The sequence below is a fragment of the Oncorhynchus clarkii genome, chromosome 13, assembly GCF_045791955.1.
Source record: "Oncorhynchus clarkii lewisi isolate Uvic-CL-2024 chromosome 13, UVic_Ocla_1.0, whole genome shotgun sequence".
Lineage (NCBI taxonomy): Eukaryota > Metazoa > Chordata > Actinopteri > Salmoniformes > Salmonidae > Oncorhynchus > Oncorhynchus clarkii.
The window spans coordinates 25,619,976-25,639,292 of record NC_092159.1 but is presented as its reverse complement, the minus strand read 5'-3'; the positions used below and the strand labels follow the sequence as shown (position 1 = coordinate 25,639,292).

Genomic DNA, 19,317 nt, shown 5'->3' with positions numbered 1-19,317 from the left:
CAAGAGCTTTTGGTTTTTCCACTGCTTGAGAAGCAGAGCATACTAGAGTTCATGAACAAGCGGAGAACAGTCTGCATCTAAAATCCATCGGCACTGGCTGTAGAATTACTGAGTAGTAGTTAATGGTGGAAAAAGTACCCAATTGCCATACTCGAGTAAACGTTAAGATACCTTAATAGAAAAGGACTCAAGTAAATTGGGGGCTTCTTTTAGGTCAGTTAGAAGAGTGAGCCATCACTTGTTCTCCCATTCAAGCAGCTGGTCAACTGAGCAACGAAAATATACTGTACTGCATACTTCTCTTTAGGTCTATAATAATCCTCAATCATTTTAATTTGAAACAATCCACAATCCAAATTTCCCAAATTAACTGATTAATCTATGACACATGGCTCTTGATTCAAATATTTTAATTGAAAATGTTTAGGCCACTGAAAGAGATTCTCAACATACAGACATTGTCAAGCATCAAGGCGAGGGAATAGGAAATCACCATTCTACTCTTTAATAATAATCTACTGGCATAGTTCATTAATGTATTGTAAATATGCCATGATTCAAAATAAACATAATTTAATTATTGCAGAACTGAAAGGTCACGTGTAAACATAATACTCCACATAATTATTAACGACTTCATAACCATTCAATTATTAATTTCTAATCACACTTAAATATTATATCATGCTGAAATATGTAGTCTGTTGTAGTTATAAATTAATCAATATTAGTTAACAAAATGTTATCAAATAAAGGACACACTATGTCCTTAAATGCCATTCCCATCCAGTGGTTTCTCCTTGCGCCTGTCTGGTTCATGGTTTTGACCATTCTGCCTACCCTGTTCCTTGTCCTGCCATCCTGTTCCTTGTCCTACCGCACTGGATTATTTGACCTCTGCCTACCCTGATACTGCCTGCCATTCGGTACCTTTTGGACTCTAATCTGGATTACTGACCTCTGGTTGACCTTTTGTTTTGCCTGCCCCCTGTTCTAGTAATAAACTTTTGTTACTTCAACACTGTCTGCATCTGGGTCTTCCCTAAAACGTGATACTGGAAGCCTTTTTATTTCATGACCTTCTCAAACCAACAGCACTCAATACCATGAAAAAATAAATAAAATCACAACTAACAGAAATAGGTAGGCTATATTTTATAGAAAATCAGAAGACAGAACATTGCTGCGCAATCAATTTTGTCAGCTAAGGATCAAAGAGGCTAAGAAACGCAGTAGTTCACAATGGAATGCCATCTGGGGAAGAAACAACGAGAGGGGAGGAAGTTCAGCCATATTGTTGTATTGTGAGTATTAAATCATGTGTTACCTTCTTGAACCTGAACGACACCTGACACTTTATTTCAGTGTTCTCAAAACGTGCTTAATCCTATGAAACAATATTAAATGTTTCTGTTTATTCTTATGTAAACCTAACCCTATGCTACATTATAACCTACTGTACATTATAATCACAACCCTCTGCTATAAATTGCAGGATTCAGTGGCACTATCAAGGGTGGAGTACAAAGATGAGCCACTGAAAAATAAATGAAGATCCTCCACATACCAGGAAAGGTTGATCCTCGATGAAGGGGAAGTAGGGATAGGCTTCTCAGCGTAGCCCCAGGTGCCTGAAACACAAGGCCCTTGCGTAGGAACTGGCAGTCCTCGAACTTGGCACAGAGCTCCAGTGCCACGTCAGTGGGAGGAGCCTCCTCCACTGTGCCACACCCACAGGCCAGACTGATGTCAAAGCTGGGTAGCCAAGGTAAGTGTCTTAGAAAGGGTAGTTAGTCTTATGTAATTTGTTTAATTGTTTACATCTATAATACTTACTGACCTTGTACAAAGTGGACATTGACACTTCCATCCTCCCAACTCATTTTCCCACTCCACATGGCAATGGAATTCCAATACAACTTAGAGCAGGTTTTTTCTAAGGTACATCAAGATAATATTATTTGTAGCTGAGCTAACTGGTATCTAATAAGCAGTGCTGATTTTAGCATGTAAATCTTGGTAGGGAAACCCCCCCAAAATGTGGGATGCATACCAGCAAAGTCACTACACAACACAACACTAAACAATACATTAATTGCACTATAACGGTGACACAAACTGTTAGGGCCTACATAAAGCTGTCCCAACACATTACCACTGCTACACCTGGCTTTCAGGAGGAGCCTTGTCTGGCAGCGAAACAGTTCATTCAGCCTCATTTGCTGCCTTTTAAAAAAAAAACATACAGTGGCTTTTGAAAGTATTCACCCCCTTGGCATTTTTCCTATTTTGTTGCCTTACAACCTGGAATTAAAATAGATTTTTGGGGGGTTTGTATCATTTGATTTACACAACATGCCTACCACTTTGAAGATGCAAAATATTTTTTATTGTGAAACAAACCAGAAGACAAAAAAACAGAATTTGAGCATGCATAACTATTCAACCCCCCCCCCCCCCCCCAAAGTTAATACTTTGTAGAGCCACCTTTTGCAGCAATTACAGCTGCAAGTCTCTTGGGGTATGTCTCTATAAGCTTGGCACATCTAGCCACTGGGATTTTTGCCCATTCTTCAAGGCAAAACTGCTCCAGCTCCTTCAAGTTGGATGGGTTCCGCCGGTGTACAGAAATCTTTAAGTCATACCACAGATTCTCAATTGGATTGAGGTCTGGGCTTTGACTAGGCCATTCCAAGACATTTAAATGTTCCCCTTAAACCACTCAAGTGTTGCTTTAGCAGTATTCTTAGGGTCATTGTCCTGCTGGAAGGTGAACCTCTGTCCAAGTCTCAAATCTCTGGAAGACAAACAGGTTTCCCTCAAGAATTTCCCTGTATTTTGCACCATCCATCATTCCTTCAATTCTGGCCAGTTTCCCAGTCCCTGATGGTGTTCTCGGGGTGATGAGAGGTGTTGGGTTTGCGCCAGACATAGCATTTTCCTTGATGGCCAAAAAGCTAAATTTGAGTCTCATCTGACCTGAGTACCTTCTTCCATATGTTTGGGGAGTCTCCCACATGTCTTTTGGCGTACACCAAACGTGTTTACTTATTTCTCTCTTTAAACAATGGCTTTTTTTCTGTCCACTTTTCCGTAAAGCCCAGCTCTGTGGAGTGTACGGCTTAAAGTGGTCCTATGGACAGATACTCCAATCTCCGCTGTGGCGCTTTGCAGCTCCTTCAGGGTTATCTTTGGTCTCTTTGTTGCCTCTCTGATTAATGCCCTCCTTGCTTGGTCTGTGAGTTTTGGTGGGCGGCCCTCTCTTGGCAGATTTGTTGTGGTGCCATATTCTTTCCAATTTTAAATAATGGATTTAATGGTGCTCCATGGAAACCCTAATCTGTTTTATAACCCTAATCTGAACTGTACTTCTCCACAACTTCGTCCCTGACCTGTTTGGAGAGCTCCTTGGCCTTCATGGTGCCGCTTGCTTGGTGGTGCCGCTTGCTTGGTGGTGCCCCTTGCGTAGTGGTGTTGCAGACTCTGAGGCCTTTCAGAACAGGTGTATATATACTGAGATCATGTGACAGATCATGTGACACTTAAATAAAGTCCACCTGTGTGCAATCTAACTAATTGTGTGACTTCTGAAGGTAATTGGTTGCACCAGATCTTATTTAGGGGCTTCATAGCAAAGGGGGTGAATACATATGCACGCACCACTTTTCCATTTTTGTATTTTTTTAAACAAGTCATTTTTTTCATTTCACTTCACCAATTTGGACTATTTTGTGTATGTCCATTACATGAAATTCAAATAAAAATCCATTTAAGTTACAGCTTGTAATGCAACAAAATAGGAAAAACACCAAGGGGGATGAATACTTTTGCAAGGCACTGTAGCTGATATGGCTTGTTTAAACAAATGTGGTTTCTACTGACAATTGAGGTGTATAAACTATGGAATAAAGGAAAGACAAGCGGAAAAGAGGCAATCCGTAATTTCGATTAAGACATTAATGAACGCTCAACGACAGACCTAGTCCATATAACTATTTGTAACAATCAGCACGATGATTACATTTCTCTAAAACAGGTTATAGGCAACACGTGCACCACCAAGTTAGCACAATAGGTGTAAATAATAGGTGAAAATATACAAAATTATTAGAGTGAGGCACATTGAATGCTGTTTGGGACTTTGCGTGTCAAAAAAGATACACGTCAAATAACACTATTTGACGCGTTAAATAACACAATTCTATTATAGAATTTTGTGTGTGCTGAATTTGCATGTGCAAGCTAAGCACCACCACTACTATCAGTAGCACTGTCACAGCTATACAAAAAAAGTTGTCAAACAAGCACACACCAGGTGTAACGGCTGGCTGAAGGAGAGGACCAAGATGGTAAGTGTCCATGTTAGATTTATTCGATAACTGAACACTGAAACACAACGTAAACAAAAGAACAACCGAAACAGTCCTGTCTGGTAGAGAGACAGAAAACAACTACCCACAACTCAAGTGGGAAAAACAGGCTGCCTAAGTATGGTTCTCAATCAGAGACAACGATTGCCAGCTGCCTCTGATTGGGAACCATACCAGGCCAAACACATAGAAATGGAAAACATAGAACACAAAACATAGAATGCCCACCCCAACTCACGCCCTGACCAAACTAAAACGGAGACATAAAAAAGGAACTAAGGTCAGGACTTGACACTAGGCCACGAACGATGTGTTTACAATACTGCGTTGGTTAAAATAGACCAAATTATTAGGGAGAGGGACATGGGCTACTAGCAGCTTACTACACAAAATACACTTAGTATTACTTTCTTAGCTACAGTATACATATCTCCCTTGCATATTATATAATTTACTGTATGCAGCAGCATACAAGACATTTTTGGACTCACCTTGGGAAGGTGGCAAAGCGGTCCTTTGTGGTCAAACTTTGTCATCAAAGTCTGGCATTCGCTGGATTTATGGTGAGAACTCTGGAAAGAAAAAACACAGCCACTCAATTGAATTAGCAGGCTAACGTTAGTAGTTGCTTTGCAATGCTTGCAGTTAGCCACTGATTACTTCCAAACGACTCGTTGTTGAATTTGCGATTTCCAACTTGTTGTGTAATCTTTATGTCCAATGGCCGATGAGCACCGATACGTTTGATCCATAATTTCTCTTCATATGACAAGGATTAAAAAGGATTTGCCAGTAGATTGTCAACTTGATTCATGATGATGACTGCTAACTAAGACTTTGAAAGTAGGATGTTGATATGATCAGTCCAATCAAAGCTACTTTACATATAACGACCTTAAGCCTTTTTGGAAGGGCATTTGTAATATAACTATATGGCAGGACCCAAAGGGCTGAAATTTTGAATGTTTACCCTTACTAAGCACTCAAACTCGGCGATGACTTACTGTCCCCATGAGTGACAGAACACTGAGCCAATCATGGTGCAATACTCCTATTTTCTGCTGGCTCGCACCACCACCCCAGAAATGACTGAGCTAGGCTGAAACACCTGAATTTTGGAGCTCAAGAAAACAAAAAAGAGAACATGTGTGTATGCAGATTTATTAACTGAATTATGTATAGATTTTTTCCATTGCTTGCAAACTGATATGTGACACGTTTTAATGCCAAAATAACATGCAAAACAGGCAAGCCTGAAATTGTATTTTATTTATTTATTGCTAAAACTGTGGGGCTCAAAACAGGTGGGGTTCTGCCCCACCTGCCCTGAATGACGGGTCGCCACTGCTGATAAAGCATAGTCATGCTCAACCTCCCAAATGGAAACCTTTTCCCTTTATAGTGCACAACTTTTGACCAGGGCTCTGATAGAAATGCATCCTTTGGTTTATTGTGAGTTTCACCAAATTTGAAAAACCAGTTAGTTAATCTATTGTACATGGTTATTTGGAGACACCTGGTGAGCGTCATACCTATATCTCATCGAAGGACATCCATGGTTTCTGGGGGTAGTAGGGTTGAGGCTTCCAAGAGTCAACAGAATCAATGATCAGGTCATCTCTGAAAATATCCGTGGACAAGGTAGACATTCACAACCTCAGGTTGACCAGTCCAAGGAGGTTGTGCGTTGGTCCATCGCCAAAAGAGCTGTAGTCTGATTTGGCTTCTTTAGTCTGACTGAAATAGCTGATATTCTCAAAATCTTTGACATGGTCAGGCTTTACGTTGGTGGTTTTGTTTCTTTTGCTTTAAATGTGTGTAGAATCCAAAATGTCCAGGGAGCTACTATATTAAAAAATGGTATAAAAGCCACCAACCTTTCCACTTCATGATCAAATTTTGATATGAGTTTCTTGTATTCTGAAAATGTGAATTTGAATTATGTTTCCTGGGATACATTGCTTTATGACATCATCGGAACTCCAGCGATGTCGTATGTTGTTGAGATAATGTCAAATTATACTGTCCTTAATTCAGTGGTGTAAAGTACTTAAGTAAAAAATACTTTAAAGTACTACTTAAGTAGTTGTTGTGGGTACCTGTACTTTACTTTACTATTTATATTTTTGACAACTTTTACTTCACTACATTCCAAAAGAAAATAATGTTATTTTTACTCCATACGTTTTCCCTGACACCCAAAAGTACTCGTAACATTTTGAATGCGTAGCAGGACAGGAAAATTATCCAATTCACGCATTTATCAAGAGAACATCCTGGTCATCTCTACTGCCTCTGATCTGGCAGACTCACTAAACACACATGCTTTGTTTGTAAGTAATGTCTGCGTGTTGGAGTGTGCCCCTGGCTATCTGCAAATAAAAAGAACAAGAATGAGGCTATCTGGTTTGCTTAATATAAAGAATTTGAAATGATTTATACTTTTACTTTTGATACTTAAGTATACTGAACAAAAATATATATGCAACATGTAATAATTTCAATGATTTTACTGAGTTACAGTTCATATAAGAAAATCAGTCAATTTAAATAAATAAATGAGGCCCTAATCTATGGATTTCACATGACTGGGCAGGGGCGCAGCCATGGGTGGGCCTGAGAGGGCATAGGCCCACCCACTTGGCACTGGGGAGTCAGGCCCAGCTAATCAGAATGAGTTTTTCCCCACAAAAGGGCTTTATTACAGACAGAAATATTCCTCAGCAAGGTATGCTGTCTGTCAGGTGGATGGATTATCTTGGCAAAGCAGAAATACTCACTAACAGGGATGTAAACACATTTTTGCACAGAATTTGAGACAAATAAGCTTTTGTGCGTATGGATTTTTCTGGGATCGTTTTTTTCAGCTCATGAAATATGGGACCAACACTTTACATGTTGTGTTTATATTTTTGTTCAGTATACTGTGTATTTAAAACCAAATAATTTTGGGCTTTTACACAAGTAATATTTTTACTGGGTGACTTTCACTTTTACTTGAGTCATTTTCTATTAAGGTATCTTTACGTTTAGTAAAAACTATGACAATTGGGTATTTTTTCCACCACTGCCTAAAATAAAATGCTCAATGAACATTTCACGTTTTAAAAGTTTCCTCTATCACAGAACTTCAAAGTACAGTACCATAGCAATAATATTCTAATATAGAAATACAAGGACTGTCTTTTGTTTCTTGGTATGATGCATCTTTATCTGAATAATTTATAGGCACAGTCTGTTTCAAATGTCATCATGTACTCTATACACTGATTGTACAAAACATTCGGAACACCTTCCTAATATTGAGTTCCAACCTCGTTCAACAAGGATGCTGGCCCATATGGACCTCAATGCTTCCCACAGTTGTGTCAAGTTGTCTAGATGTCCTTTAGGTGGTGGACCATTCTTGATACACACGTGAAACTGATGAGCTTGAAAAACCTGACACACTCAAACCGGTGCACCTGGCAACTACTACCATACCCTGTTCAAAGGCACTTAAATCTTTTGTTTTTCCCATTCACCCTCTGAATGGCACAAATTCACAATCCATGTCTCAATTGTCTCAAGGCTTAAAAACCCTTCTTTAACCTGCCTCCTCACCTTCATCTACACTGATTGAAGTTTTAATTTTAATTGACTGACTTTAAAAGTGACATCAATAAGGGATCATAGCTTTCACCTGGATTCACCATGTCAGTAAATGTCATGGAAAGAGCAGGTGTTCCTAATATTTTGTACCCTCAGTGTATATACCCAACGTATGTCCCATGTATTTACAAAATGAACACTAGATGGCACAACTTACTCAGTGTGGGTCTGCCATCTGGGTTCACCCATGGAGCCCATGAATCATATACTTACTGTATGTGTATTTCTTTGCATTTCAATAGATCCTGTTCAGTCCAGGAAATGCGACCACGCCATGTGACAAAACTTTTGGGGTTAAGGGTTGGTCTCTAATGAAAAAGCACACCATTCAGGCATTGCACAGATATATGGACACAATAGACAAACAGCCAAATCTCTAATCTGCACTCTCCACTATTTGCTCTTGTAAGGATCTTATTTGACACACCACCACTACAACTGCTACAGTACCCGCACCCACCCTTTTTCTCCTCACATCACATTGTCCATGACCTCTGGTCCCATAGTGACCTTGAACCAGCCATGTCATCGTTACCATGCTCGGAGAATGTATCTGATTACACTAGCACCTGGCTGGTAGAGAGAGAGAGATGGAAGGATAAGGAGAAAGAGGAGGGATGTAGAACAGAATAAGATATATATTTTTTAAGAATAAGAGAGCTGTGCAAAAACATCTGGATGAAAAGGGATGTTATTGAGATATTCCCAGCATTTTACCTTATATGGCCTATATAGCCCTTTGGTTCTTTGTCAAATAAAATGGAATGAATTTTCTGAGAAATTCTGTAAACACTATCATTGTACATGTAGTGATGATATTACTGTTATAGGTTGTGATGTTTTTACTGTTATTGCTAGGTAATAGGAATACAGTGTATTGTATTTACTACACTGTTTGACACATTTCCTAAGGCAAATGCCTACAGACTGCCTTGTTCTTGTCTGGTAAAATTGAGTATTGGGAACATTATTGTAACCTCCCTACCCAACAATGAAGTGAGTGTTAGAGGGAAAAACAAAAGGTATTGGACATCAGGAACAGATTATGAAACCTAAGTGTCATTCAGCTCAAGTACGATACAGAGACTTATTCACACACCACAGCCAACCATGACTCAGCTATCATCACCTACATATTAAAGCTCCAACCAACACACACACACACACACACACACACACCCTGATGAAGAGGTTATTGAGAGGGCAGGCATTGATTCATTGGCAATGACAATGCAGAAACAGACGCTCGCGCTTATGTATTGTCTCAGCTTGTCATCTCCCACCCCTATTCACTCAACTGTTTTATTTTAGAATGGACTGCAGTGGTGAATTCACTTATTTCACCTCATTTTACATATTCTGTTATTATATACATGTACTGCTATTACCTATGTGCTCAAGCACAAGGATAATGTATTTATCCTGGTTTCTCTCTCTTTCTTTCTTTCACTCTCTCTCTCTCTCAAATGCAAGCACACGCACATGCACACACACACACACACACACACACACACACACACACACACACACACACACACACACATACACACACACACACACACACACACACACACACACACATAAATGCATCCTCCCCCCATACACACACATAAGAATCCAGAGAAGAAGAACTTCTGCGTCTTCCAAGTTTGTGGTATTTGAAACACTACGTAAACATATCAGTGTTCATGGTTACAGTCTCCATGACTGCATGACAACAGCTTACAGGTCAGCCGTACAAGCGCTTAGTGGTTTGGAAACGTAATATTTGCTAGTATTAGCACAGCATTCGCTGCACCCTATGCTCCTACTGAACTCTTAAGAACCAAATGCAGCGCTGTTGCTATGTTGATGTGTGTTTCATTGCTGGAGGAAAAAAATGTCCCTCAGGTTTTTGGCAGTATGGTGTGAAGCGCTCTTTGAAAGTGTGGGACAAATGGCAGATATTGAAGCAGGAAAACATGCATTATGTCTGTGCAAAGACAAGCAAGCAAGATTGAAGAATACCATTTTTTCCAATCAAATGCAGAGGCAAACCAAAAAATTGTGAACTAAGAGGTTATTCAAAAGTCACGGTATGGGACGTTAAATAGGTGTCCTGACTCTCTGAGGTCATTAAAGATCCCATGGCACTTATCGTAAGAGCAGGGGTGTTAACCCCGGTGTCCTGGCTAAATTTCCAATCTGGCCCTCAAACCATCACAGTCACCTGATATTCCCCAGTTTACAATTGGCTCATTCATCCCCCTCCTCTCCCCTGTAACTATTCCCCAGGTCATTGCTGTAGATGAGAATGTGTTCTCAGTCAACTTACCTGGTAAAATAACGCTTAAATTAATAAAAATATATATTTTTAAAAGTGTAAAGGTACGGGTTAGTGTTAGGGGTTAGGGAAAATTGGATTTTGAATGGGACAGAATTGTGTCTCCACAAGGTTAGTTGTACAGACTCTGTGTGTGTGTGTGTGTGTGTGTGCGTGTGCGTGTGCGTGTGCGTGTGTGTGTGTGTGTGTGTGTGTTATTTCCAGTAGACTGAGCTACAACTACAAGGCCCATGGTACGTTTCGACGCGTCTCATGACGTAACTTCATGTGAGCACAAGCAGACTGGAGCAGAGACCCGATTGTAAAGATTACTCACTCTAGTATTGTCCTACACTGAGTCCGTTTACCAGTACATTAGAGCGAAAATAGTTGGACAGCATATAACAACGTCATAAACACATCTTAGCAGGTGAATGTAAAAAAATAACTCGACAATTCGGTGTTTAGGTCAGCACGGACAGATTTGCTTTCCTTTCAATCTTCGGTGTGCGTTTTTCTCAGCTGGAGCATTCAAATTGGATTTCGAGCGAATATCGTGAAAGTCCAGATGATGCTGTCGGATTGTCATTAGGTAAGGCGAGTTTGAAACGCATACAATGTGCTTTATTTGATGTAGCTAAAGTGTTATTTTACGGCAATTTGCTTGGCTACCAAGGGGGAAGTTATTGTCATCATCAGTCAAATATAAAATTGTAGCCTAATTGTTGCACACCTTTACACTTTTTGTTGTTGTCGACTATTACCCATAGTAGGCCTAGCCTACAATGTATGACTTTCCACTTTCAAGTTAGCCTTTTCATGGCACAGAAACCAAACAATGACAACGTTTTCCAGCGGTAAGAAATACCTAAACTGAGGTTGGTTTTTATTGCCCATTGTCATCATTCACACATTGAAACCAAGTAACTTACCTACCTATTTAACTATTAAGAGAGAGGTAAGTATGTGGACTTGAAATGTGCCTATGGCACTTTTTGAAGAATATATATGACGTTACTGGTTGTGCACAATGAAGGGTCTCTATTTCCCTTGTGTGGTTGACAAGCCGGTTTGGCCCGCACGGAGAAAGCCCAGCTGGGGGCTATTGTTCCCACAACATAAACTGATTTGCATGCATCATCTCGCTTGAGCATCTGGCCTCGTCAGTCCCTCTTTTGTTTCCTCCAAATTCGGCTCATTTGCTCAACTGTCCAGTCATATTCATTTCTGTCGCTATTATAGTAGAGCTGTGTTTGTGCCTGTCTTTACTTTGAAATACCCTTTGACCCTTCTCAATGTAGGGTTAGGCCTATTTGAAGAGAAACTGGCTTCGATTCAAACTGTCATCTGAGTATGGTAGGCCTGTTGGTAGCCTACTGTGTATCCTTTGAAATTCCCTTTCCTCCTCTAGTCTATTATAAGCACGATTGTGCTGTCAGAGAACACTGGCTTTGCATCATCATACTGTCATCTGACTACACTCCTCAGTAGTGGACGACATCCTCTGCGGATGCTTGGGAGAGTTTAAAAATAACACCATCATATCACTCTCACCAGAGTTTCCATTCCTGAAATGGGCTGGATCAGTTTCCTTTATTAAATCAGGCTGGTCTCCAGGACTCCAACCTCCCCAGATGAGATGCTCTTACCGACACACCCCTGGTATGTCGACGGGTTGTGCGGGGATCGGTTATGCAAGTCCATTTGTTTGGGGCGAAAAGCCCTCAGGATGGGTGTCTGTTTCATGCCTTGATTAGGGAATAAAAACAAACGTGGGGTCACCGAAGGCTGCTGAGGCTGAACATGAATGGAGCTCTTCAGAGACTGCCATTTGTGAGGATCCCGTTAGGATTCTGTGGCTCGGCAGTCGCAAAAGGGTAGCAAACACAATTAGTTAACATCAACCCCTGGGGCACATACTGAAAGCATGTAGCCTATGGTGTATTACACATAGCCTACTACAAGTTACTAAGTAATTCATAGGCCATATCATGTTAACAACAGCAACATTGGGTGTGCCATGATGACCCACATTTAGGCCTATGTTTGTGTAGTGTTGTGCATGCACCGCTTATAACTGTATTTTAGCCTACATTCCCTGTCAAGGGCCCTTTACATGCTCACCATTCTCATGACTTTGGTTCATGTTTAGATTATAACTTGTGTGACACATCTCTTTTGAACAGAGTGAATGAGCAGACAAAGCATTCATTAAACAACACGTCACCTAGCCTGAACCTTTGTCTGTTCAACTTGATGTCTGTTCAACTTGATGTCTGTTCAACTTAATGTCTGTTCAACTTGATGTCTGTCATAGCTCTGAGTCAGCGAATGCTGTACATCTGTCTGACTTGGAGATCTGCTTCTGTGGTAAAGTCAATTAATGAAAGTCATTCCTGGAAAGATCCCTTTTTTTTCCCTTTTTCCCCACTGGACAGAAAGATACAAAGGCTATTTGAATTGGTCCACTCCACTCCTCTCCTCTCCACATTCCTTCCTCTGCTTTACCCCACTCCTTCATTGTTATCAAGGTCGACTTGATGTGTTGGAAAGGTCCAGTCGTGGGCACCTACAAGCCACCGCCTCTTATCTCTCTCGGGTTACGTCCCAAATGGCACCCTATTCCCTATGTAGTGCACTACTTTTGACCGGGGCCCATAGGGTTCAGGTCAAAAGTAGTAGCCTACATAGTAAATAGGACGCAACCTAATTTTCTTGTTCTCCCTGAACTTGGAAAATGGGGAGGTTGTCTACCTGGCCGATTTCGCTTCAACGCTATAGGGGGGAACACATTTGCTTGGGAACTTTGTTTTGCCCATGGTTACCTCCCAGCTTTTCACCGTTCTTCTGACTGATGATTGGAGAGTGTGGAAAAACAAATAAAAGTGGTATCTTTCTGTCCTGAATTTGTATGATAGTATAATGAGATGTGTTCTCTGTGACATTGCTGCTCATAAGCAAATGGACGTTATCCTTACTTATAGCTAAATCGGTGCCTTGTATGAGGATGACACCAGTAGTTGACAGATGTAACCTATCTTTTTTAGTTTTCATTTCAGAAGACCATCTTCACTCTCTGAGGGAGATTCATAATTAATTTTTGTGTTGTTGTATTTAACCTTTGTTTAACTAGGCAAGTCATTTAAGAACAAATTCTTATTTATGATGGCCTTCCCCGGCCAAACCCTAACACGGACGATGCTGATCCAATTGTGCGCCGCCCTATGGGACTCCTAATCACGGCCGGTTGTGATACACCCTGGAATCAAACCATGGTCTGTAGTGACGCCTCTAGCACTGAGATGCAGTGCCCTAAACTGCTGCGCCACTAGGCAGAACATAGTACACTTTTTTTCTAAAAACAATTATTTATTTGCCTTTCAGGGTAGTCTGTGTTCTACCTCAATGAATAATTCAAAGGGTTTGACATGTAAACTGCCACCCTCCATCTGCTACCTCAAAAGTCAGACTGCTGAGGTTATGTCACCGTTGGACTCCATTTTAAAACTGACATGATGACATCTCCCCTAACCCCCATTGTTCATGACGTTAATAAAGAAGAATAAACTTTGACTGTATTAAATTATCTGGAAAGTCAGTATCTCTCTCTCTCTCTTTCTGTCTCAGTCTCTCTCTTTCTCTCGCTCAAAGACCGCCATAAGCTTATTAGCCTGCAGTCTAACCCTTTTTATGAGGTGCTGTGTTTGGATCAGACTTTGTCCCTCCCTTGATAATCTCTTTATAGAGACTGGGTGCCTATGAAATGGCCACCTACAGCCAATAGCAACCCACTTTATTGGCACCTATGACTTCTGTGAACAGGATTACAGTAGAAGTCCTAAGAGCCTTGTTAGGCTTACACAGTATGTACTGGGTATTTTGTAAATAACCATCATAACAATGACAAAAATAGTACAAAATGCATTAAATGTAATAATGCATATTTGGAAAGGAGCTACGACATACCAACACAGTGCTGGTGACAGCCTTGTCTCAAAAAGGAATGGTTTTCACCACGTGGAAGTGAAGTTTCTCCCCCTGCTGTTCTGCTCGTAAAATGACTACCAACTTTGCCCACGTCATGTTAAAGAAAATGCTATTGGGTGAACTATATCTACTTGAATATAAAGTTGAATCGCCCTTCTCCTAAAAATGAATGCGTTACGACGATTATAGTTCACTGTTATTGTCCATAATTGTTGGTTACACGATTACACAATAATTGCGCCAGCTCTAACGTTAGCTGGGGTTTGAACTCCTGTCTTTCCTCCTTTAATCTCCCAGCTTCTCCTGGGTGGAAAGCACAATACAGTACTGATTACATAATTAGGTTTCTCAAAGCTCATCAAGGCTTCGCAAAATTAGCTACAATACTTGTTGATGTGCAGTTAGTGTTCTTTATTGCCATGACATGTCACACGTACAATGTCTCTCTCTCTGTACTACCACCAAGCACAGAAGCTGTGTCGTGTTTTCTCTGTGTGATGCTCGTCTGACACCAAATCGCGCGCCCCCTCCCCTCCCCCGACTCCCTGTCGTGCGGTTAAAAACGATTCACCACCCAGTCAGACCGGAGGCTGTTACGTTTGTCACGAGTGGAACGAAAGGGGTGCAACAACAGTGCCCTTGTTGCTGCGGAGGAGTGAAGTCACTTTAGAAGTCGCCCTCCTTGTCTTGGGAGAGGGTGGGTCTCTGTGCTGTAGCTGCAAAGCTCCTCCATTATCCAGTAACAGGCTAGTGAATGGGCCTCTGTCCTCTGCAGTGAACTGGCTTTATTCATGGCCAGGGAATATAGAAATGTGACTGAATTGCAGGGTGTTTCTTTTCAAGAAGACTTGGCCTCTGCTCTATTTTATCTGCTAACCTGTTGGGACCTTAAAAACACATATTGTCAGAGATGCGTGTGTTCTCTGTCTTTCGAAATGATGTTGAGAGCCTACTCTAAGGGAGTCTTTGTAGGGTGCAACGGTGTATGTGTGATTGTTCCCAGTTCCGGCTGAGACCTGTATATAATGACGAGATGCACGTCTCCGCCCTAAAAATAAGAGTTGTTGGCCCAAAGGCAAGCTTAGTAGGTCCAAAATAAGCATTGGCGTTATTTTGGACAGATTTTAGCGAGAGTGAAACCTCTTGCTTCGCCTCTTCCTCTATGGTTTACGCACACACCAAGCCCCTCCCCCTGCCTCTCACGACAACAAAGTTGAGAGATCACATCTTCCTCTCTGACAACCGGTTTCAACTCGCTATTTGACATGACTGACATGTTTCCCACGCCTCAGCAGAGGTGACCGGTCTGCTCCTGATCCCCAGGATCGTCAATAATTAAATGATTTGTGGGTCTTGTGGTTGTGGAAGGCTTATATTTAGCCTAGGTATAACTCCACAATGGGAACAGCCGACACCTCAAAGGGCCAGATAATACCACCATTGTTGTGGGGGTGCCATGTCCACAGCTCCACCCCTTTCGGTGCCAGTGCCAGAATCACATTGGCAGTGAGTGGAGATAATATAAACATGTCAAGGGGAGGTTCTGAGAAGAGAAGATGAGTGGGAATCACACAAATCAAATCAAATTTATTTGTCACACACACATGGTTAGCAGATGTTAATGCGAGTGTAGCGAAATGCTTGTGCTTCTAGTTCCGACAATGCAGTAATAACCAACGAGTAATCTAACCTAACAATTCCAAAACTACTACCTTATACACACAAGTGTAAAGGGATAAAGAATATGTACATAAAGATATATGAATGAAGGATGGTAGAGAACGGCATAGGCAAGATGCAGTAGGCGGTATAGAGTACAGTATATACATATGAGATGAGTAATGTAGGGTATGTAAACAAAGTGGCATAGTTTAAAGTGGCTAGTGATACATGTATTACATAAAGATGCAGTAGATGATATAGAGTACAGTATATTCATATACATATAAGATGAGTAATGTAGGGTATGTAAACATTATATTAAGTAGCATTGTTTAAAGTGGCTAGTGATATATTTTACATCAATTTCCATCAATTCCCATTATTAAAGTGGCTGGAGTTGGGTCAGTGTGTTGGCAGCAGCCACTCAATGTTAGTGGTGGCTGTTTAACAGTCTGATGGCCTTGAGATAGAAGCTGTTTTTCAGTCTCTCGGTCCCTGCTTTGATGCACCTGTACTGACCTCGCCTTCTGGATGATAGCAGGGTGAACAGGCAGTGGCTCGGGTGGTTGTTGTCCTTGATAATCTTTATGGCCTTCCTGTGACATCGGGTGGTGTAGGTGTCCTGGAGGGCAAGTAGTTTGCCCCCGGTGATGCGTTGTGCAGACCTCACTATCCTCTGGAGAGCCTTACGGTTGTGGGTGGATCAGTTGCGTACCAGGCGGTGATACAGCCCGACAGGATGCTCTCGATTGTGCATCTGTAGAAGTTTGTGAGTGCTCTTGGTGACAAGCCGAATTTCTTCAGCCTCCTGAGGTTGAAGAGGCGCTGCTGCGCCTTCTTCACGACGCTGTCTGTGTGGGTGGACCAATTCAGTTTGTCCGTGATGTGTACGCCGAGGAACTTAAAACTTACTACCCTCTCCACTACTGTCCCATCGATGTGGATAGGGGGGTGCTCCCTCTGCTGTTTCCTGAAGTCCACAATCATCTCCTTTGTTTTGTTGACGTTGAGTGTGAGGTTATTTTCCTGACACCACACTCCGAGGGCCCTCACCTCCTCCCTGTAGGCCGTCTCGTCGTTGTTGGTAATCAAGCCTACCATTATAGTGTTGTCCGCAAACCTGATGATTGAGTTGGAGGCGTGCATGGCCACGCAGTCGTGGGTGAACAGGGAGTACAGGGGAGGGCTCAGAACGCACCCTTGTGGGGCCCCAGTGTTGAGGATCAGCGGGGTGGAGATGTTGTTACCTACCCTCACCACCTGGGGGGCGGTCCGTGAAGATGTCCTGTAAGCAGTTGCACAGGGCGGGGTCGAGACCCAGGGTTTGGAGGGTACTATGGTGTTAAATGCTGAGCTGTAGTCGATGAACAGCATTCTCACATCGACATATTTTGTTATTTTATTTAGACAACAACAGAGGACCACCAGAACAACAGAGTACACAGGTACAGTACCTTCAGAAAGTATTCATACCCCTTGACTTATTCCACATTTTGTTGTGTTACAGCCCGCATTTAAATGCATTACATTTAGATTTTGTGTCACTGGTCTACATAAACAATACACCACAATGTCAAATAATATTTTACAAATGAATTACAAATAAAAACCTGAAATGTCTTGAGTCAATTACGATATAACCCCTTTGTTAGGGCATGCATAAATGAGTTCAAGGAGTAAACATTTGCTTAACAAGTCACATAAGTTGCATGGACTCACTCTGTGCATGGAATGACTACCTCATCTCTGTACCCCACACATACAATTATCTGTAAGGTCCCTCAGATGAGCAGTGAATTTCTAACACAGATTAAACCACAAAGACCAGGGAGGTTTTCCAATGCCTCGCAAAGAAGGGCACTTATTGGTAGATGGGTAAAAAATTTAAAAAAAAGCAGATATTGCATATCCCTATATTTGTCAGTTCCCTTGCTCTGTTCCCCCGCGGCTGCATGAATTGTCTTTTGTTTGTGTTACGTGTTTGCTGACACTGTTCCTGTCTCGTTCCTCGTCCGTTATTTATTAAATGTTTTCCTCCCCGTACCTGCTTCGTCTCTACAGCGTCCACTCAAGTGACAGTATCAATACACCCAGTCACTACAAAGATACAGGCATCCACCCTAACTCAGTTGCCGGAGAGGAAGGAAACCGCTAAGGGATTTCATCATGAGGCCAATGGTGACTTTAAAACAGTTAAGAGTTTACTGGCTGTGATAGGAGATAACTAAGGATGGATCAACAACATTGTAGTTACTCCACAAAACTAACATAAATGACAGAGTGAAAAGAAGGAAGCCTGTAGAGAATAAAAAATATTCCAAAACATGCATCCTGTAAAGGCACTAAAGGAAAACTGAAAAACATTTGGCAAAGAAATGAACTTTATGTACTGAATACAAAGCCTTATAATTGAGGCAAATGGGAGACAGATATACCTTTCAGCAGGACAATAACCTGAAACACAAGGCCCAATATACACTGGAGCTGCTTACCAAGACGACGTTGAATGTTCCTGAGAGGCCTAGTTACATTTTTGACTTAAATCGGCATGAAAATCTATGGCAAGACTTGAAAATTACTATCTAGCAATGATCAACAACCAACTTGATACAGCCTGACATTTTTTTAAAAGAATAATGTGCACATTTTGTACAATCCAGGTGTACGAAACTCTTGGACTTAACCAGAAAGACTCACAGCTGTAATCGCTGTCAAAGATGATTCCAACATGTATTGACTCAAGTGTGTAAATACTTATGTAAATGTGACATTTCTGTATTTAATTTTCAATAAAAGTGCTAAAAATTCTAAAAACATGTTTTCACTTTGTCATTTTGGGGTATTGTGTGTAGATGGTTGAGATTTTTTTTTTTTTAATCCAATTTGAATTTAGGCTGTGAGAAAACAAAATGTGTAGTAAGTCAAGGGGTATGAATACTTTCTGATGGTACTGTACCTGTGTACTCTGTTGTTCTGGTGGTCCTCTGTTGTTGTCTAAATAAAATTACCAAATATGTTGATGTATGTCATTCCCACTCTTCTTCTCTTCTCAGAACCTCCCCTTGACATGTTTATATTATCTCCACTCACTGCCAATGTGATTCTGGCACTGGCACCGAAGGGGTGGAGCTGTGGACATGGCACCCCCACAACAATGGTGGTATTATCTGGCCCTTTGAGGTGTCGTCTGTCCCCATTGGCACACAGAGTGGCATTCAGTGGGTGCCAGCTCTGTGCCAGCTCTGCCCGGCAGCCACGGGCAGGCACGGCGTCATCAGACTCTCATTATTTATTGATCTAATGGCCGACTTAGCGGGAGAGCGACATGGAAAGGCCAGTGACTTT

The 19,317-nt window shown here is 41.4% G+C and overlaps 1 protein-coding gene across 1 annotated transcript in view; it reads left to right on the top strand.

Moving 5' to 3' along the window:
- The first annotated feature begins 10,674 nt into the window (after positions 1–10,674).
- Positions 10,675–19,317, top strand: part of LOC139423860 (E3 ubiquitin-protein ligase pellino homolog 1-like) — a 43,808-nt gene continuing 35,165 nt past the window's right edge. Inside the window, exon 1 of the mRNA XM_071175500.1 lies at positions 10,675–10,915. The gene's annotated coding sequence lies outside the window, so the exon portion shown is untranslated. The remainder of the gene's footprint in view (positions 10,916–19,317) is intronic.